Genomic DNA, 22,086 nt, shown 5'->3' on the forward strand with positions numbered 1-22,086 from the left:
CTGTTCATATTTAGTTCTAATCTCTCAAACTAAAATAGGATGAACATATTGTTCTTAGGTGCTCTCATAGCCACTGATTGATCATGCATGCAGGATCATTAGTCACTGTTACGTCTCATCTATAAAACTACCTTCACTTCTGAGCAGCAACAGCAGTTACTCTGTTTCTCTCTTCCATAGGAAAATGAATGAAGACCAAGTTGTGAAGAAGAAAAAAAATCACTTAAAATACTGTACTTTGCAGTGCCTGATCTGATAATGCCTCTTGCATTCTTTGCACTGACTGCTGCTATCTCAGGGTATGTCTACACTAAAGAAAAATCCATGGCAGAGCCTCAAAGCCTGGGTCAGTTGACTCGGGCTCATGGGGCTGGGCTGCGGGGCGAAAAAATTGCAGTGTTGACATTCTCACTTCTTTGCTGGAGCCCAGGCTCTGATATCTGGTGATGGGGGAGGGTGTCAATAACCACTGCCTCCACTTGCTTTTGTGGTTTGACAGCTTCCTCACCCAGGGGTTCCAAAGGTCTGAGGATGATACTAAAGCACAAGTCTCTCTCCCTCCCAGTTTGCAGATATCAATTGGATGAGATTACAGATAGGAACTCCAGGATGGCATGCTGACTGGTGAACCTGCTGGTGATGGGGAGTGTTGGCCCCTGGAAGAGTAGTGCATTACATAGGCCTAAGGCTTCCATTGACCAAGGCTAAGTCCCTCAGACTGTTTATTGCCAGTCTGATTTGTGGGTTTCTGAAAGATTTGAACAGAAAAATCATTAACATTTTATTGCTGCAGTTTCTATGTCACTGGCACCAGATAATAAATTATTTTAAAAAATTTAAGTTTGACTTTTTCTTCAATGACTAGGAAAATTAAAGTAATCTCCAAGAAAAGATTTAAAATGTCAGCCATTTTAAAAATAGTCCTTTATCGCTAGCTATTGGAATATGATGATAAATCAGCCTCAAAATACTGAGTTGAATAACTAGGACTAATGGAACTTTAATTGGGCTACTACTTCACTTTGTGTAATGCAGCTTATGACTCACTGTGTCAACAGTGGAGCAAGTTCTCTTAACTTTTGCTTGAAAGTTGTGCAGCTGAATTTCGGATCCAACTGTCACTACAGATTCTTAAGTGGTATAAATCAATGCACTTCCATTGAAGTTAGTGGAGCTAAGCTAATTTGTATTAGCTGGGGATATGATCAGCTCTTTCTAGGCTCTAAAGAAAATATTTAAGGATATGTTAATTCTGGTATCTCTCTTGCCTCTCCTGGTTTTCAGTTGGTTTGGTTAATGTTCATAAAAGAAAATCTTATTTTCAGCATAGGCTGTAACAACATTATAAGACCCTTTTTAGATCCAAATATATGCACTTCAAAAGCAGGGACATTTTACCTAAACTTTATTTAACTTATCTTTTTACTTCACAAACACCCTCTTTTTCTGCAGCCACTTTGTGACGTGTATTGTGGCTTCTCCTGTGTATAGTGTTTCTCCTTTTAAGCTCTGTGTCCTTGATTAAGGTTAGCCACACATTCATAAAACACTCCAACCATGAGATGGTTTGAAAAGAGGTTGCTTACTATCACAGCGTGAGCAAGTCCTCTGTTCATCTTTCCCTCTTCATATCTGTTGAAATATTTTACGTTCATTTTTCTGTTGTTAATATTCCAAGACCAGACACATTAGATACCGCAAAGTGAAATTTCAAATGTGAAAATTAAAAATTTTGCAATGTCCCATATATTCCAATCTTCACAATCCTTTCTGTTTGTTTGCGTTTCCCTAGTTTAGTGAGAATAAAAGGTGGAACTTTTTAATGTTATAGTACAACAATGTTGTGAGCACATAATGGCTTTGGAATATTTAATACTCCTTCATGACAGATCTGAAGGTGAGATTGTTTGCATTAAGATAGTGCAAACATAAAATTCAAGAAAAGAAATTTGTATAGTATTGTTTTGCTTTTACATTTCAAGGGAAGAATACTTAAGAAACTGATATCTTGGCCACCATGTAAGGTAGTCTTTAGAAAGAAAAAGTTTCAGTTTCCAGTAGTACCGAATAATTAGGCTAATGGTCAGTGCAAAAAGATATTCCTACTTTGTGTGTGTGTGTGTCTGTGCGTGTGAGAGAGAGAGAGTAATATAACCACCAAAATTATTATCTTGGTGGCAGTTGCAGCAAATCAGCCAAGGACGATTGAATAGACATGACATTTGAAAACACTTCTTATCTGTAATCAGTTTGGAGTACGTAAGCATGTCAGTATTACAATGTGAAGAAACTTGCTGCCACTGCTGTCTCTGTTACCTTTCTTTTTGGAGTAAATCAAGAACTCCAAGCTGAAGTGCTGTTTTAAGTCACCTTTCACAGGCACTAACTTTGTTTAAAATTAGAATAAATAAAAAATATTTAAAGTAAGCAAATAATATCTCTGCCAGCGTAGCATCCAACTAAATAAAGATAATCAATGAGTTAGTAATATCCTATGATATTTAATGCTTATTGACTATGTATTGTTTACAGGGAGAGAGAGCTCAGATTTAGCTAATGGTGCTGTGTTGAGAACACTAAGTAAGCTTCAGGATAGAGAGTAGCATGTGCACAAGTTAATTTGTGCCTTATATTTAAGGCTCTTGGGTTTAAAGTGCCTAAATGGCTTGATGATGTGTAGTACTTTAGTACTTACCATGTGATGGATTGTGGGCACAAACACCAAAGGAAGCTGAACTAAGAGTTAAATTCAGTCTTCACATATTAGCAGGAACATGAAACATGTTTTTTTATATGGGGGGGGGGGGAAGTCAGTTGAGCTTTATACTAGTGTTAAACTTATTTTGGAATAGAGATAGAGTTTAGAGAAAACACCTTTTTGTTCATTATAAAACCATGTAGTAGACAAAGGCATTCTCATCTAATAATTGATATTTAGAAGATACTGCTTTTTTTATTTCTACAACCCTCCTTCCACTCACCCTCTCCCTCCTGCTCTTCTACCCCAAAAAACCTTTTGGATTACTGTTTATGTATTCCACTCTACTGACGTTATTACATACAAACTTTTTTGTGGGAATTATTATTTTCACCCTTGTTTAATCTAGCCAGCTAGAATTACCATCAAATTAACTGGCCAGGTATTCCTAAAACATTCAACAGGGAAAAAACTGTTTGGCACCTTTTAAACTATAAAAGGCTTGTGTTGGGATGTGACGAAACTAAACAAAATGTACCTTGATTTTATGATTCTTATGCCTCTGTCTTCAGCTATGGAAATTCCTTTGTTTTCAAAGGATGCCTGTGGGACTGCACTATTTCGTGATCTAAACTTATTTCTGGAATGAAACCAAAAACAAAAATCTCAAAATTTCAACTCAAAAGAAAATTCTGGGGAAAAAAATTAGTCAATTGAAACATTTTGTTTTGATAAATTCTGAATGAAACATTTTGATTTTAACTTTGAAAAAAAAAACTATACTAAAACCATAAAATTTTTGAAGCAGTCATTTGAAAATGAAAAGTCAGTTCCATTCTGAAAGTGTCAAAACAACGTTTTGACATTATTGCAAGGCTGCCCCTTTTTTCCTAAATGGAATTTCATCAAAATTGATGCATGTATGCAAAATGTTTTTGCTTTTGATGAGTTGGCATTTGTGATTGGGAAAACACTCCATTGGCAGATCCTTGAATAGCTCTCATCCTGACCCCACCACTGCTGCTCTCTTTACAGCTGCAGCCTGCAGTTTGTAATTCCTGTCTGCGAACCACTGTGACTGGAAGTAGACTGCTCTATAAAAATGTAGCTCTGAAAGTCAGGCTGCTTTTCTTTTCCATGTGAGCTGCCTGAGCCAAATGCTACTTCAGTAGCAACAAAAATGTTTCTTGACAGAGTAGGTTAAGAGGTGACTTGATCACTGTCTAGGAGGTTTACCTACACAACAAGAGACACACTGATACTAGAGTGCTGTTCAAGTTAGCAGACAAAGGCCCAAAAGATCCAGTGACTGGATGGTGACGTTAGAAATTGAAGATAAGGTTCAAGTTTTTAGCTGTGAGGGTAGTTACCATTGGGACAGCTTACCAAAAGGATGTAGTATTTCAGTATCACTTGGATTCTTTAATTCAGGGAAGGCTGCCTTCCTAAAAGGTGTATGCTCTGGTTTAGCCACAATTTATTGTGCTAGATGCAGGAGTTGCTAAGTGAAATTCCTCTATGGCCTTTGTTATGCAGGAGGTCAGACTTAGATGATTGTAAAGTCCCTATCTGGCCTTAAAATATGTGAATCAGAAAGTCTATAATAGTTTGTCAATGGGAGTTGTAATGCTGATTTCAACAGGAGCAGTGTTAGGGCAGCGCTGAGTGCTTTTGAAAACCCCACTCAAAATTGCTAATGCCTGATTTCCATAATTAGCTTGCCGCTAATTGTGTGAAACAAGTTTGTAACTTTGACAAGTGACACACCAACGGGCACAACATTCTGCACTTAAGAAACAGGAAATCAGAGCAGGCTGATTGTACTTGAACTCCTGACACAACCAAGCATCTGCTAGTTTTTCCCTCTGACTGGGGTATGGAAGTAAAGGGTTTTCAGTAACATATGTAGCACAGTAACTTGAATGCTGAATGATTTTGCATGGTTGACTAGATAATGCACAAAAGAGAGAGGCTTTGTGGTCCCAAATCCTCCCCTATCAAGTCTCTGAATAATTCATAAATGGCTGACTGATGGCTGACTGACAGCTGTTTTAATAAGTTGTTTGTCAAGAATATGCCTTCAGCTGTCTGACCAGGCAGTGACTGTAGGAAGGGCATGGTAGGATTTTTATTTATCATTAAACATCATACACTTGCAAACATTTCTTTTAGAGGTCAGCTAATGGGATTATGGATAGTGTATGCCATATCCACATCAATAATGCAGTGTGAGCCACTTGAAGAATTGATTTTTTTTTTTCCCCCCCTGTTCGGGGAGAGAAGCATAAAACAGAATGTAAGTCTTTGGCCACAAGAGATTTGTGCTGATGATTCAAGTTTATCTGCGGATTCTAATTGTGGCCTTGTAACAGAAGCAAGAAGGCTAATTAGGCAGTTTGCTTTTATAAGCACTTGGGGTTATTCCCCAAGATATGGCTATGCAATACTAAAAATATCCCTGGAACAAAGTAACCTATACTACAAAGACAAGAGTGTAGCTAGAAATATGTTAAATTGTGACGGTTTAACTGTTAATCTTTCTGATGGGTTGGACTCCCCACACTAACTCTGCAAGAGCTGAATTAGGCCAGATGAGCCCAATTAGCTAATTAGGCTGCAGCCGGCTCACCTGTCCAGGAACAGGGTAGCTGGCTGCAGTGAAGGGGACTGCTGCTGCTGGGAAAGGCTGCAAGGAAGTAGACTGCAGTCACTCCCTGAGTAGAAGGAGTTGGAAGCTTGCAAATTAAAGGGTGGGGGAAAGCCTGATATGAAGGAAGAAGCCCAGGGAAACACAGCAAGAGGGAGAACTTTAGGGTGACTGTGGCTGCTTGTTATAGGGTCCCTGGCACTGTTCCCTCTAAGCTGTGCGCGCGCACACACAGATCCTAAACCCCACACACATGGCAGAACACCATGCGCACAAAAATTTGCACAGAAGAAATTTTTTGCACACACAGCCTGTCAAAAATTAGAGGGAACATTGGTCCCTGGGTTGGAACCTAATGTAGAGGGTGGGCCTAAGTTCCTCTACCAGCCACTGGGGAGTAGCAAGGGCACGAGAGGCACCAGGGAGACAGGAGGTCTGGAAAGACTGTGAATTCCCTGGTAGGGGAGGACTTTACTGACCTGGCCGAAGGGCCAAGCCACAGAGAGGAAGTTGCACATCCAGGAGTGAGCAGGGCAGCAGAGCGAGACAACACTGGAGGGAGAGCGCAAACTGGCAGAGCTAATCCCCAGAATGGCCAGAAGGAGACACCACTTGTCGTGAGTAGACCTCATGACAGTCTTTTAAAACATTTGGAAAATTGCTACTTTTCAGGGGGTATTTATAAGTTAGTTTACTAATTTTTGTGTGTCATCCCATGTCAAATCAATCAACACTTCTCAATGTTCTTGTGCACAGTCACAGAAATTTGGGCACACTTTTATAGTAGGTTTCAGAGTAACAGCCATGTTAGTCAGGGCCTCTTATCTGATCGGTTGCCAAACTTGATAACTTGGTCTACTCTAATAGGAAGTTTAATGAATTCTACTGAACTGCCTTCTCAAAGAAGTGATAAAAATTTAGCCTGATTTCACCCCTTCAGATTCCAAGGAAATAGCAGGATTTAGCAGAAATACTTCAAGGTATTATATAAAACGGAACCTAGGATTGCTATAGCCATGTAGAAAGCAATATGTACATTTGCCTTTTATAGGTAACCAAATAGTGGATTACAAACTAAATTTTTGGCTGGCAAAGCATTCCCTGAAGGCAATGTTTAGACACTTAACTCCGCAAGAGAAAATTTCAAAGCTTGAATTTTTTATGCATGAGATAATGGCATATGTCCACCTGTTTATCTTAGGTGTGAAGCAGCATTGAGCTGTTTCTGGAACTTGAGGTGATATTTGTTATGTCACCCAGAATTCATGTTCAAACCCTTAAACAAACGCACTTGCGGAGGCATATGCCAGGTTGTAGTTTTTAATCTACAGTAGCATTTGGAATTGGGCTACTAGGGTATCTTTTATCACCAGGATGTTGGAATCTTAATAAAAATAGATACAATTTTCTGTACTACATGGACTACAAAAGATACTATTTCAAGGTTTGTTGTCCGTTGTAGTTTCAATGCAGATTGGCCTGAGTGTGAATATTGTTAAGAGTGGTTGGGTAATGATTTTAGTGAGCATTAGCATCACCTGAAGCTTCCAAAGGAAGCCTGTTTTGTTTTTTTTAACTTAAGTTTTCCCTCCATATGTTAATATATCTAAAAATGCCCCCCACCCATATTACTTTAAAACTAAGACTCTCCAATCTCCACAAAGGAAAACAGTGTGGTTTATATTAAGCCAAGGGTGAGGATGAGATACACTAGCTACATATACACGTAGTAAACACTGAGTCTTTTGATCTCACCAATTTTGTGCTGGTGTAACTCTTAATGGACTTAGTGCTATTGATGTGAGATCAGATTTACTACTTTGGTCATCTTTTTTTCTAGTTATCACTGAATGTCAGTGAATCTTCCATTTCAATAGACTTTTGCATCTAAAGAGGGAAGAATAGGGTATGTTTGACTGAGGATTTGATCTGATTTTGAAGGGTTGAAAGCTGTCTTGTTCACAAAAAAATTAAAATTATAGTGAAATGGGTAAATAGGTTCATCTCTTGAATATTATATTCTGTGATTTGCTCAGCAATAACTTGGACTAATGGATGAGAAAAGTAATCGTGGGGCTCAAATATATTTTCATCTTAAGCAAAGTTTCTTGCCTCCTGTTGGGGGGGATGGTGTTCGGAAGGTAGCTGAGTTGGTTTTACTCAGACTTCAGGTGAATGCTTTACCTACAAGAAAGCAGGCTTCATAGTTTGTTAGGAACTATGTGATCAACACTAGCCTCTGTTGGATCTCCTTTAGGTCATGTATAAACAATACTGTATTCCCCTTTATTTATCTGGTTACACTGTAGACAGTATTGTGCTACAATACACTACGGTTCAGCCTCTTAAAGCAGAAGATGAAAAAAGTATAAATTTCACAAATTACTCATACATAATTCATGCCATGGATTATAATACTAAGTGAAAGCCAAATTTCAGCAAAGCTGTCTAGTTCAGTCAAGCACCTTCTACAAGAAACAAATAATGCCATAATTTCAAATATGTAGAAAGCTAGGTGCTGAAAATGGACCATATCCCTTGAATGCTGAGTCCAGAGACCCCAGGAAAGCAACCCTGTTAAGAAAGTAATTCAGCATGTGCTTATGTCCCATTGAACTCAATGAAACTTAGAGATACCCTTAAAGTTAAATGCCGTTTAAGTTTGAGTGGTAGCCATGTTAGTCTGTATCAGCAAAAACTGAAATAGCCCGACTTGATTATGTAAAGAGTTGTCACTTTGGATGGGCTAGCACCAGCAGGAGAGTGAATTTGTGTGGGCGGGTGGAGGGTGAGAAAACCTGGATTTGTGCTGGAAATGGCCCACCTGATGATCACTTTAGATAAGCTATTACCAGCAGGACAGTGGGGTGGGAGGAGGTATTGTTTCATATTCTCTGTGTATATATAAAGTCTGCTGCAGTTTCCACGGTATGCATCCGATGAAGTGAGCTGTAGCTCACGAAAGCTCATGCTCAAATAAATTGGTTAGTCTCTAAGGTGCCACAAGTACTCCTTTTCTTTTTGAGAATACAGACTAACACGGCTGTTACTCTGAAACCTGTCAAAAACTACTAGGAGTCCTTGTGGCACCTTAGAGACTAACACGTTTGTTTGGTTATAAGCTTTCATGGGCTAAAACCCACTTCATTAGATGCATGGAATGGAAAATACAGAAGCAGATATAAATACACAGCACATGAAAAGATGGGCGTTGCCTTACCAAGGGGGGGGGGAAATCAATGCTAATGAGCCAATTCAATTAAGGTGGAAGTGGGTTATTCTCAACAGTTGACAAGAAGGGGTGAAATACCAAGGGAGGAAAAATCACTTTTGTAGTGCTAATGAGGCCAATGTAATCAAGGTGGCCCATTTCAAACAGTTGACAAGAAGGTGTGAGTATCAGCAGTGGAAAATTAGTTTTTGTAGTGACCGATCCACTCCCACTCTTTATTCAGGCCTAATTTGATGGTGTCCAGTTTGCAAATTAATTTGCAAAATAAAGTTCAAAAACAGACTCCAACGACAAACTGCAGAACTCCTAGTTGTTTTTACAGTTTAAGTTAACGCTTAAGACCTTGTCTACATGTGCAACAGCATGTAGGATACATGCGGCGCTACACCGCAGTGAAAGGCAGGCTGCATCCACACGGCAGTGTGGAGCTACATGTGACAGTGAAAGGCTCCGGCAGTGGGGAAATGCTCTGGCACCAAAGGGCCTTTCCACTGCCAGAGCCTTTCCCTGCTGCTGGAGTCTTTCACTATGTCAGGGAAAGGCTCTGTCAGGAAGGAGGCTCCAGGACACTACAGTGCTAAAAATCACAGTATAGCTGTGGGGGGCCTGGCTTGGATGTGTAAAGAGCTTACCCTAGGGTTCAGGCATTTAGGGCACTTTACTCCCCTAAACCATCCCTCACTGTTTGCTCTACTTTTTAGACCTGTGCTAGCTGAGTTTCTTGAGGGGTCAGAGTAACAGCCGTGTTAGTCTGTATTCGCAAAAAGAAAAGGAGTACTTGTGGCACATTAGAGACTGACCAATTTATTTGAGCATAAGCTTTTGTGAGCTCATGAAAGCTTATGCTCAAAGAAATTGGTTAGTCTCTAAGGTGCCACAAGTACTCCTTTTCTTTTTGAGGGGTCAGATGACCTTTATAAGTGTTTCCATTAAACTTCAGTTTTAAAATTGTTAAATTCTCTGGAATTTACTGTTGGCCTTTCACTCTGATTTACAACAATTAAATTCTGATGCTACTTTAAAAGATGGTGCAGTCAAATCGTGTTAAAAGTTGGACCCAAAATAGTTTTAACATTGCACTGGAATAAAGACTGAACTCTTTTCCTCAGTAGTGTGTTATAGTATACATGAAAAATGACCAATTGTGAAGGATTATATCTAGTATGTCAGACTCACTGTGGCTCCACATTACGCTGTGACTTGAGGGAAAGAGCATGAATCATCCATCAGTTTATTGTAGATAGTGTAGATAGGTGTAAATATATCCTGCCTGGAGATTTGATTCCAGTAATCAGCATACAATAGCTGCTGGATTACGCAGAAAACTTGCGGGGGGAGGGGAGACTGAAAAATCAACAACAAATATTGTGTGTTTCATAGAAAATGAATGCACATTTTCTTAGGTTTGCTTAGGGGATCACAATCTAAATAGAATACATGTGTAAGAATAACTTCTTGTCTGTCACTCCAGGAATGCATTATCTTGCCTCATTTTTTTTTCTTTTTTTAATAGAAGAAACTAAGTACAGGTCAGACACTTCTCTGGACTTATTGGAGTTATATTGATGATACATAGAACGACTTTCTTATTGTGCTTCTGTAGCTGTAGAGATTTAGGTGTAAACATGAGATGAGACCTCTAGTTCTGCCCTTGGAAGTTCAGAGTTATGTGACGAATGTGGAATACATGTTCTGCTTTAGTTTGTGTGGTTTTAGTATTTCTAAGATTTAAAGGCATATGAACTAAACTTCCATCATCTTAATGATGAGCTCCATAAGACTGGACACACTGGGGTGTTTGGACAGAACTTCTTGAAGTGAGGGAGAGGAGAATATCTACTGTGCTTTACTGATAGGGAGCTTGATATTTATTTGTCTAGAATGATCTAAGTTTTTCCCTAAGTCAGGTTGGCAGTAACCTTTGGAAGGTTTTGCCTTTCTCTGCAGCATGGAGTAGGGGTTGCTTTGTGGGATCTTCTGGGTATATCTCACTTAATTCCCTGACATCAGTTCACCTCAGTCCCTCTTATTCTGTGCCTGTGGTGCACAGAAGTCTGTGATACATAGGTCTACTTTCAGTTGTTGGGTTAGTGTGTGGGTGCTGGGTAGGGTGACCAGACAGCAAGTGTGAAAAATCAGGACAGGAGGTGAGGGGTAATAGGAGCCTATATAAGAAAAAGACCCAAAAATCGGAACTGTCCCTATAAAATCGGGACATCTGGTCACCGTCATGCTGGGTGGTGATGATGGACTGTGATATACATGAAGTTGGACTCGATGATCTGGTGGTCCCTTCTGGCCTTAAACTCTGACTCTAAAAGAGAGAGTTCAGGAAAAAAAGTGACATTTTACATGGCAGGAAATAAAATGCTGAAGTTTGGCAGAAGTCAGACATCTAATGTGCTGATAATGACCACTCAAAAGTGTCAATACGGCCTCATGATCTCTCTCACTTCTGCCCTTTGAATGAGGAATCAAAAATGCACTGCTGCTGTTGTCTTGGAGTTGTAATTTGTAGCTTTACATGCGTAGGGACGCGGATGGATTGGTGCATCTGAACCAATAACTATGCGGCGCCCGGGATAGCCTTTAAAATAAGAATTGCAGTGTTGGTCTTCAGTGAATCCACACCTCCTACATATTTTTAATGAGTTACTTTGAATGTTTGAACCTGGTAGTGCTAGTGAAGCAAAATATCTGGTTTCCAAAGGGAGATTCGAAGCAGCAGCACTGCGGTTCACTCAGTCGTTTACATCAGTACCATGTCATACAGTATGAAAAAGCCAAAGGCAGACAGGCTCTTGCTTACATTTTCTCAAACTTTAGAATATGTTCTGTGATGACGAGTATAGGATGGAAAGAGGGAAAGATTTCACTCTGAAGTAACCCTGTAGCTTCAGCAACAACAAAAACTGTAGCCCAGTGTGGAAGTTCTCTTCAGAACAGTGGTTCAGCAGATGATTGTGGTTGTTGTAAACCCTTTTCTTTCTAAAATGGTTAGTGTGGGGAGGATCTCTGCGAAACCACCTCGTCTGAAAGCAATTATAGTAAGTTACATTTATTTACTGTTTTCCACTATTACAATATGTGTGTTTTATTCTGGGTAAACTAACATTTGGGGATTTATTTTAAAAAGGCCAATTTGTACTAGCTTCATACAAGTCAAGTTCTCGGCATACAGCCTAGGGGAGCAGTGTATATTTTGTATTCATATCTTTATCAAATAAATCTGTAGCTTGAAGGCTTTCAAAGTACAGAATGCAGGAGACAGACTTTCTGTTCTGCTTGGCATATGGAAATGAGGCTTAAGAAATATTTCAAACAGTAATGTCTCGTTCTGCTGCTTTGAAATGGAAATTGGTTGAACAACAAAGATGTTTTCATTTGGGCTTGTGATAGGCCTGTTAGTGCTGCCTAGGGAGGGGAGGATGAAATATAAGACATGGAAAAAACATACTTGATGCTGTTCACTTTCACAATTGTCCATCCAGCATTAGCCAAATATAGACATTTAGCAAGCATAAATATAATTTCTCTTAAGAAATATATCTCCCAAATTACACAAAGTGAGTCATTTAATTCTAAGGTTTCAGAGGAACAGCCGTGTTAGTCTGTATTCGCAAAAAGAAAAGGAGTACAAGTACTCCTTTTCTTTTTATTTAATTCTAATAAACAGTATAATTAAGAACAATAGGCAAAATGTGTAATCCATGAAATCTGTGAGTTAATTAGAAATATCTGCAATGTAGTTTTAAAAAAATCACATGGTGTGGAGAGAATCTTTCAGTGTTACAGGGGGACCCCCAGTAATCTTCGTATTAGCTATTAAAGGCCTGATCCAAAACCCACTGAAGGCCCTGGAAAGACTTTTACTGACTTCAGTGGCTTTGGATCAGGGCCCAAAGGACGTTTTTAATTTAAAGGAAAGCAAGTAGTCATGGAGGCTAGAAGGGTTTTTTAAAATGCTTAGTGCTCTAGAACAGTGGTTCGTGTACCCATGGGGATACCCAGAGGTGGTCTAGATATTTGCATAGTTTTACAACAGTCTATGTAAGAAGCACTAGCAAAGTCAGTACAAACTAAAATTTCATACACATAATGACTTGTTTATACCACTCTATGTCCTATATGCTGAAATGTAAGCACAATATTTATATTCCAATTGATTTATTTTATAATTGTATGGTAAAATGAGAAAGTAAGCAGTTTTTCAGTAACAGTGTGCTGTGATACTTTTGTATTTTTAAGTCTGATTTTGTAAGCAAGTAGGTTTTTTTGTATTTTTATGTCTGATTTTGTAAGCAAGTAGTTTTTAAGTGAGGTGAAATGGGGGTACACAAGACTAATCAGACTCCTGAAAGGGGTACAGTAGTCTGGAAAGGTTGAGAGCCGCTGCTCTAGAAATAATCAGTGGATGGATGGGAGATTCAATTATTTGCACTTGCCATTTTTTCACATTTTCTTTACTTATTTTGAAAAATATCATTGATGAAAAATAACTGCACCACTGAAGTACAATACTAGTCCACAGGACATGTTGCTAAAGTAATAGCATGTGTCATTGTTACAGACATTAGGCAGCTACTATTTTGGTACTAAAAATGGGAGCAGTTCTGGGGTAACACACAATATCCAAGTATCTGGGATAGCGCAAATTACCAAATGCCCTGAAAGCTTCAGGAATCTTTGTGTGATAAATGCCTAGACCTGACATACTGCACTATAAAAGTGGTAATTTGATTATCTTTAATCATCTCCAAGAACACTGCCTTTCACAGCACCAGCCCTGTGCAATGTGTATAAGACACACAGGATGACTGGTACAGTACATCATGGGATGCTTCAAATACTAAAAAATTAAAATAAGGGCAATAGGGTGTGATCTGAGGTGAGAGACGCATCAGTTTAATGATGTGTATTGAAAAGGTACTTATTTGCTGAATTACCCTGTCAAGATATTCTGAGCCCTTGAAATTTGTTGACCATATCTGAAGATAAGTGAACATATTGGTTTTATGTATTAACTAGCACAAATATGATCTCTCTTGGGGATTAATATTTAGCATTAATTATTTTGATTGGTTACATTTGAGTTTTTTATAAACAAGTGATAGTTGTCAGTTTACATTTTTTGGAATTAGAATCTGAGAAATGCGTGTTGTTTTTCCAGGGGAGTTCTGTATTGCAAAGCTGTATGATGTTTACCCTTTCTGCAGCCACCTACATTTTTTCTAAGGACTTGAAAGCCTGCCAACTTCACTGCTTATTCAAAACAAATTCTTAATCGCTGGTGCAGAGACGTCTCCAGCTCTAGTAACCTCTATCCAAGAGTTCCAAAATTGTCCTGGATGAATAAGACAATACTCCTGGGTTAGCCTATGAAACCAAATTTAGGAAGAAGAATTTTCAGAAAGTAGCTTGTATTTGTTGCCCATTTTTATTCCCCCTTCCCCCCCCCCCCCCCCAAAAAAAAAGATAGTAGTAGTATTAAAGGTACTAATGAACCATTGTCAGTGGGGGGTGGGGGAGAAGTGTTTCATGCATTTTCGTACCAAGAAATCTTCAGTGGGGCGTGTGTATAAAATATATATATATATGAACATTTTTTTGTATAATGTTAAAATGCAAGTCTTAATTAGACAAGTCAGGAAACTCAGTTACTGTACAATTCATACAGCAATCTTAATCTTACCCCCTGGTGTGTGCTATATGCATAAGAGTCAAGATTCCAGCCAGCTTTCACACATTCTATTTCAGCTCTCTATAATTGTAATTGAGAAAACTGGCCTGAATATTGCCAGATTTGCTCTGAAGGTAATAGAAAATGTATCTAAAGTTTCTGAAGAAAATGTCATATATTCTTTTGAGAAACAAATCATCAAAATTGATCCTGATTTGAAATTTTGACTTTTGTCTCATGTTTCTTTGTCTCCCTCTAGCTTGAAAATATTTACGTCTAGTTAAATCATTTGTGTTTCAGTTGTATTTGGAAGTGAGGGGTGGTTAAAATTAAGCAAGGTTTTATACCTGATTTTGTCATGGTTAGATTTGGGGCCTAATCCTACTCTCATTGATGTTAGTGGTAGCAGGATTGGGCATTATGGACATGGTCCAAAGTCCACTGAAATATAGTAATTCTTTTAACCCTAATGGTCTTTGCGTCACTTCTCTATGTAATTGAGAGCGTGTTGCCGCCTTTGCTGGTTGTGGCTTGGAAAGAACATAGGGTTTTCATATAGATGACCTTTTCTTTTAGTTTACGTATTGGAGACCTGTGTGTTTGGAGCAGTGGTATCAGACTTCACATTCCAGCTCTGTAGGTGTGTTTTCTCTATTATGGAGAATTGACACACCACTATAGTTAGGTTGTAACCATGGATCCATTAGAAAAGTTTATTTGATTTCCCTTTACAGCTCAAAAATAAGCATCTTCAACTTAAGGTTACCTCCGTGATAACTAGAAAGGTTTCATTCAGAAAGTGTTCTTTATACGTCATAAGAGTATTCTATTCATTTATGTCACTAACAAAAAAGTTTTGTTGCCCTTAACTGTTCATTTCCTTGCATTTATGTGCCCTGGGTTTTGTAATTTATGCAATTTTGTTATTGCCACTTGAAATTTCATGTTTTTAAAACAAAACTTAGTTTGTTTTTAAAGATGATTTTTTCCCCAGTAATCCATACATTGTATATAGTGTTTTGTATCTTAGGCTCTTATTCTGCAAACTACTCACTGCAGAGCCCTGCTGAAGCAAACGGAGCTCTGGATAGGCGCAGGACCCACCTGCATAGAGTAGCTTGCAGGAGCTGTGCCTAACGGTGTAGCAAAATGTGTCCCTGTCTTTGGCTACATTTTGTTTTGTGAATATTACATCACTATGCTCAATCATGTATGGTCATGTAAAGAGAGTCCCTGTTGTGCTGTAAAGCATATGTACAAGAGAGCAGAATTGTCACAACAGGTTTAATTCTGAATGTCCTGATGTTTTCAATTAAAATCCCAGCTGTAGTATTACCTTGATATAATTTGATGGTAATGAAGTATATTTTCACAGATATTTTAAGAATAAATTTAATTTAAAAAATGGACAACTGTAGCAGATGAAATAGCAGGTGCAGTCTAGTGCACAAAACGTGAATGTTTCCATAGAGGCCTTTGTTTCTTGGTGGGCTCTGATCCAAATACTGACTGGGCCCATCCTTGTTTAAATTGAGATCTAAGAAGATAAAAGCCCATTGGCATATGGTTGCAGGCTAGTGGGCTTTTTGCTGAATCCTCAGGAGTGAAAGAATGAGAAGGAATCAAATCTAAGGCTTCTACATAATGCTGAACAGCACTCTCCTCTCCCAGAAATACATAAAATATTGTACAATAAATCGTGTTTATAAAATAGCACCTGTTGCTTTTAGTGATATCACAGACAAGCTACAATCCTAGAACAGCTGTTTATTAGGCCTAGTAAGATCATCTACATTCCATTATACAGTTACTGCTTTATCACTTGTTATATGGTGTGAAACTCATAATGTATTAATCCCGGGATGCATTGATATATTTGCATCACTGTAAACAGGAAAAGCTTCAATAGGATGTAAACACTGCAAAGTTAAAAGGGTGTAACAAAAAGGTGATGTTGAGAAGCACTTGCACTCTCTAAAAGATGAATACGTACAGTATTTTTAGGATATATTAATTTGTGTATTTGTCATACTGTAAGTGGTGTTTACTTCAACACCTTAATACATAAAACCACAATTAGTAAAACAAAACTATAACCTAGCTTCTTAGCTATGCCAGAACTCCACTCGATATGGCAAGATAGGTTTGGTGGTGGTGGGCAGTAACTCATAGACTCATAGAATATCAGGGTTGGAAGGGACCTCAGGAGGTCATCTAGTCCAACCCCCTGCTCAAAGCAGGACCAATCCCCAATTAAATCATCCCACCCAGGGCTTTGTCAAGCCTCACCTTAAAAACCTTTAAGGAAGAAGATTCCACCACCTCCCTAGGTAACCCATTCCAGTGCTTCACCACCCTCCTAGTGAAAAAGTTTTTCCTAATATCCAACCTAAACCTCCCCCACTGCAACTTGAGACCATTACTCCTCGTTCTGTCATCTGCTACCATTGAGAACAGTCTAGAGCCATCCTCTTTGGAACCCCCTTTCAGGTAGTTGAAAGCAGCTATCAAATCCCCCCTCATTCTTCTCTTCCGCAGACTAAATAATCCCAGTTCCCTCAGCCTCTCCTCATAACTCATGTGTTCCAGTCCCCTAATCATTTTTGTTCCCCTCTGCTGGACTCTTTCCAATTGGCCTACTTCATTCTAGGATCAGCCCTAGCACGGGTTAGAGCAGCCCTTATGGTTGCTGTCTGGCAATGTCCCCTAATCGCCCAGGTGGAGTACAACATGCTAGTGGCATACTTTGACATGCCCCCTCCACTGCATGCTGCAAAGGAGGAAGGTCTCCCTCTGAGGAATCCTCAGTAGGGGTCAGTTCCATCCCTTTTCTGCCATCAGAGTAGCAGAATATGATTTATAACGTGGTAAATGTTCACAATGTCTACATTACACTGAATTATATTTGATAATGGATGCTACTCTTCAATTTGGCTTGGAAATGCATGTGTTGTTCCTTTTCAATTAATTATCTGCAAGAATTTTTGTGGTAGTTTAAGAACTTTCAAACCACCTAAGTTACTTTTGAATTTTTAAATGTTTACTGTCTAAAATGTACCTTTAGGTTATTCCTTAATACAGATGTGGTGATCCTGTTTCCCCTATAAAACTGCTATTTTTCATAGTTTACCCTAGCATGTAAGTCTTAGGAAGGCCCTGATGATACGTGTTGAGCTGGCCAGTACTTTTAATCTCAGGTACTGGAGAACTTTGCTTCAGTGTGATCATTGGAACCCCAGAGCACTGGATAATTGCAAAAAATTTAAAAGGCATCCTACTGTTACCATTCATGCAGCTCTCTCTAATAGGCTGAACTGACACTGGCCAAAAGGTAGTACTTCAGGAGGTCCTGATTTAGCACAGTGGGCTGGAAGCCTGGTGCCAGTGATAAGACTATTTTTTTTTAAACTATTTTTAGAATAAACCCCAGGGAAGACTGGCAACCTTGCTTTTCACAGGTCACACCTTTTCCCTTCCCTTCTCTCAAATGCAAATCTGGTGATAATTTTTTATATGCAAAATGGTAATAGCAAATAGAAAAAACATTTTAAAGATATTAAATTTCCATTAAGCAACCATGATTGTCATGTGTACAATCATGGGGAACACATTATGAAATAAAGTGCTTTTTCATGTTTCTTTGACATCCATTTATCAACTGTTTCCTATACTACATTAAGATAATGTTCTCTGGATGTAACTTTTTTATAGCAGGTTTGTGTCCCTTGTTGCTAAGTTCACGTATATGAACTTTTATAGCAGCAATCTCTCATCATTAGCAGTAATCCTAAAGAATTAGCAGGACTGCTTCTCTCTGGCCGTCTAGTCTTCAGCTACCTTATCACATTAAATATCCATAGATTGTTCTACTGCCTCCCCTCCCCCGCTTCTCCTCCCCCCCTCCCCCACACACACAGGTGCGTGCGCACACACACAACATTAGAAGGTGATTTCAAGTGGGAATCATGAAATTGTAGTCAAACTTTAACTGGATGCAGCCCTTGTATTTCTAAACCATGGGTGGGCAAACTTTTTGGCCTAAGGGCCACATCTGGGTATGGAAATTGTATGGCAGGCCATGAATGCTCATAAAATTGGGGATTGGGGTGTGTGGGGGGGGTGAGGGCTCCAGCTGGAGGTGCGGGTTCTGGGGTGGGGCCAGGGATGAGGGGTTTGGGATGCAGGAGCGGGCTGGGGACTGAGGGTGAAGCAGAGAGGTTAGGAGTATGGGAGGGGGACCTGGGCTGAGGCAGGGAGTTGGGGTGTGGGAGGGGGTATGGGCTCTGGGCTGGGGGTGCAGGTTCCAGGGTGGGGCCAGAAATGGGGGGGTTCAGGGTGTGGGGGCTCCAGGCTGGGGCTGAGGGGGTTGGGGGTGAGGGCTCCAGCTGTGGGGGTGGGCTCTGGGGTGGGGCTGGGGATGAGGGGTTTGGGGTGCAGGACGGTGCTCCAGGCTGGGACCGAGGTTTTGGAGGGGGGCAGGAACCGCACGGTGCTTACCTGAAGCAGCTCCTGGCAGCAGTGGCATGTCCCCGCTTTGGCTCCTACATGGAGGCACAGCGCTGGCCAGGCGGCTCTGTGCATTGCTCCGTCCGCAGGCACCACCCCTGCAGCTCCCATTGGCTGTGGTTCCTGGCCAATGGCAGTTGTAGAGCTGGCACTTGGGGCAGGGCAGTGTGCGGAGCCCCCTGGCTGCCCCTATGTGTAGGAGCAGGATGGGGGTACATGCAACTGTTTCCAGAAGCCACAGCACGAGTGGAGTGGGGCAAGCCCCCAACCCTGCTCCCCGGCTGGAGCGCCAGAGCAGGGCAAGCCTCCGACCCCACTCCTCAGCAGGAGCTTGAGGGCTGGATTAAAAGGTCTGACAGGGTGGATGCGGCTCGCGGGCCATAGTTTTGCCCACGCCTGTTCTAAACAGATTTTTTCCTCCTATGTGAGTTTAGCAGCTACTCTTCAATTGTTTATTATATGCTAATACAGCAAATGAAATTGACCCCAGTTTATAGAATGAAGCTTAAAGAATAAAGTTAAAATATTAATGCTGTGCTGCCTAACTGTAAACCAACTTATTGGAAGAAATCTGTACACTTAGGATAATGGTATATAGGAGTGTGCTGACTTGTTCAACAGAGTTCTGGTACCCCTCTACTTGTGGGCAATTCTTATGCCCGAGCTGCCTATAGAAGCGATGGGTGAATGAATCTACTTTCTGAACAGTGTCAGTTTAACAATTGCCAGTGAAATTGATCAAGTAATTCATGAAATTCTTACAAATATTTGAGAGTATCCAGGATAGTCTACAACTGAACTACACAGTCCTCTGAGAATTGCAAGATAACAGAATTCTAAAATCCTTGAGAATTGTATGTGTGAGATCACCGTATCACAGGGACTCCTAGACTTGTTGATACTAAGTGTGCATATTCTGCTGTGGGTCAGGTGTGTGTGAATATGATGGGTTGGATTCTGACTCCTGTACTGGCTCCTATACTTCGGTGTTTGTATTGAGGCCCTAAAGGAGCCACAGTGCTCCAGGAGCAGTACAGAGCTGACCATCAGTTTTACCCTGCACTTTGCCCCATATATGGGGAGGGAGGCAGTGGGTGAGGTTGTGCTTGAAGTGTTCAGCACCAAGGCTGGGTTGTAGAGCAGTCCATATAGGTAGTCTGGCTAAGGCTGAATCTTACTGCACGAGCCATTTGGAGCCTTCCCTCCCTTTCCCCCACAGCAGCCAAGAGTTCGTATGTACGTACCCTCACAATACGCGTTAGGGATATAAAAGGTTAACTGGTAAGCATTAGGCTTACTGGTTAACCAACCTTAACTATTAACCCTGATGGCCCCGCACCATCCAGAGGGACAGGCCCCCAGAGCTACCTCAGTTAACTGGTTAAACGATATAATTTTAATCATTTAACCGGTTAACTTTTTAAACTAATATTTACATCCCTAATATGCCTATAGAAGCATAGCATTTAAAGCATAGAAGCTTTAAATCAGAATTTCTGGAGTCTGACAATGGAACTCTGAATGAAATAGACTGTCAATGAAGCGGTGATCATGAGCCCTATTATGTCTCATCCCTATTGTCATGAGGCGCTGCCCTCCAGCATACACACACTCCTTGTGGCCCTGTAAGTGCATAATTAGGGTTGCAACCCTCCAGGATTCTCCTGGAGTCTCCAGGAATTAAAAACTAATCTTTCATTAAAGATTGTCATGTGATGAAGCCTCCAGGAATACGGCCAACCAAAACTGGCAACCCTGCATTGCACTGAGAGCCCCCCATGTTCTTTCATCCAATTATCCAGACAAGTTGATTCAAAACATGTACCCCCTTTGTGGGATCTGCTCTATGAAGTGTAACACAGTGGCTCCAGTTCATCTCACTCTGGGTCCTAGTCAGATCTATCGACTCTGTTCAACAGATTCCCCCAGCCCGCATCCTGGAACTAGAGTTGCACGTTAAATGGTGACAGTCTGTCCCTCCTCGAGCTGGGAGTTCCTCTTTGAGCTGGGAGCCCCTAACTGTCCTCCTTGGAGATGTGTTGTAATTTGGGTCATCTCTTTCTCTCTCCTCACCACAGGAGTCCTCAGCCCTCCTTCTGGAGCCACACTGAAATATGGCCTCAGACTACTTCTCCTTTGGCTAGCCCCTTTTCCCCCCAGTTAGTCCTCAGGCTCAGAGGGTTCAGCAGGCAGCCTTCTCCTGCTGGTGTCTGCCCTGCTATGAGGGAGGAGGCAGCATTTATGCTGGTTCCCCTTATCCCAGTTTATTTCTTGTTGGCTGAGTGAGAGGGGAGCCTTGCTATGCCCACTTTGGTTGGCCCCAGGGCCTTAAGGACACAGTGATGTGAGTTCCATCGAATCACCACTTTTTTTTGGGACTGCTTCCTCCCTATCAATATATCGTAGGCACGTGGGTGGGTGTGACCTTTCAAAATCTTAAAGGGACATGATGTGGTGGGCTGACCACTAGGTACCACTAACCTTAATAGGCAGTCTACTCCATCACACCTATATATTCTAAAATTTGCCAGTGTTAGACAGCAGTGCTGAATATTTCCCTCCTATGTCTGTGCAGCAATTCCATGTCTACACAAACCTTATTAGAAAGTATGGAGATATATTAAGAAAATTATTAAAAATAAATATTACAGTCCTCCAAAATCCTGATAACTGTATGTGTGGAGCCTCAGCAAGAAGACAATTTATGTTTGCAGTCAGTGAGATTTGAGCGTATTGGGTCTAATCCAGAGTACCTGCATTTCAGCCTACTTCTGCTGTCTCCTGATAGGAGTTTGGTTCAGGAAACTTAAAAGTTTCTCAGGTCTGGAGAGTGCAGCATTCTTTTGTGATGCCAGCAGAAAAGAGATGTTCCTTCATTTTCAGAAGGTCTGCCTAGCACTGGCACAGCTCACGAGGAAGCAGGCATGATTACAAGGGCTGTGGCTATTTCAGTTATTGCAGGATTCCGAAGCTTGCAATATTCCTTTGAAATGAAGCTAATACATAGAGGTTACAAAAATCTCTTTTCTAAGTTCTCTGCTTCTTTCATAGTCTTCATAACGATGCGGGGGAGCAGCGATTAATTTCAAGTGTCTTTAACTTTTTTTCCTGTTTCAAAACATACAATTGTCTTATGAAATGACACAACACACGGACAAGGTATTCATTGTAATGAAAATGTACTTCCAGCATGTTGGAAGTATGCTGCTTTTATCTGCATGTCTTACAATATATCTTAGGGTAGGGTGAAGTCTACCTTTTTAAATGCCTGTAAACTGTGTTATGGTACTTCCCGCTTCTTGAAATGGCCAAGCATTTATGCA

General features: G+C 40.5%; 1 protein-coding gene across 7 annotated transcripts in view; it reads left to right on the plus strand.

Moving 5' to 3' along the window:
* The window catches only part of SPSB4 (splA/ryanodine receptor domain and SOCS box containing 4), a 326,063-nt gene that overhangs the window by 246,381 nt on the left and 57,596 nt on the right, over positions 1-22,086 (plus strand). The gene's annotated exons all lie outside the window — the stretch shown is intronic.

Source organism: Caretta caretta, chromosome 9, assembly GCF_965140235.1.
Source record: "Caretta caretta isolate rCarCar2 chromosome 9, rCarCar1.hap1, whole genome shotgun sequence".
Taxonomy (NCBI): domain Eukaryota; kingdom Metazoa; phylum Chordata; order Testudines; family Cheloniidae; genus Caretta; species Caretta caretta.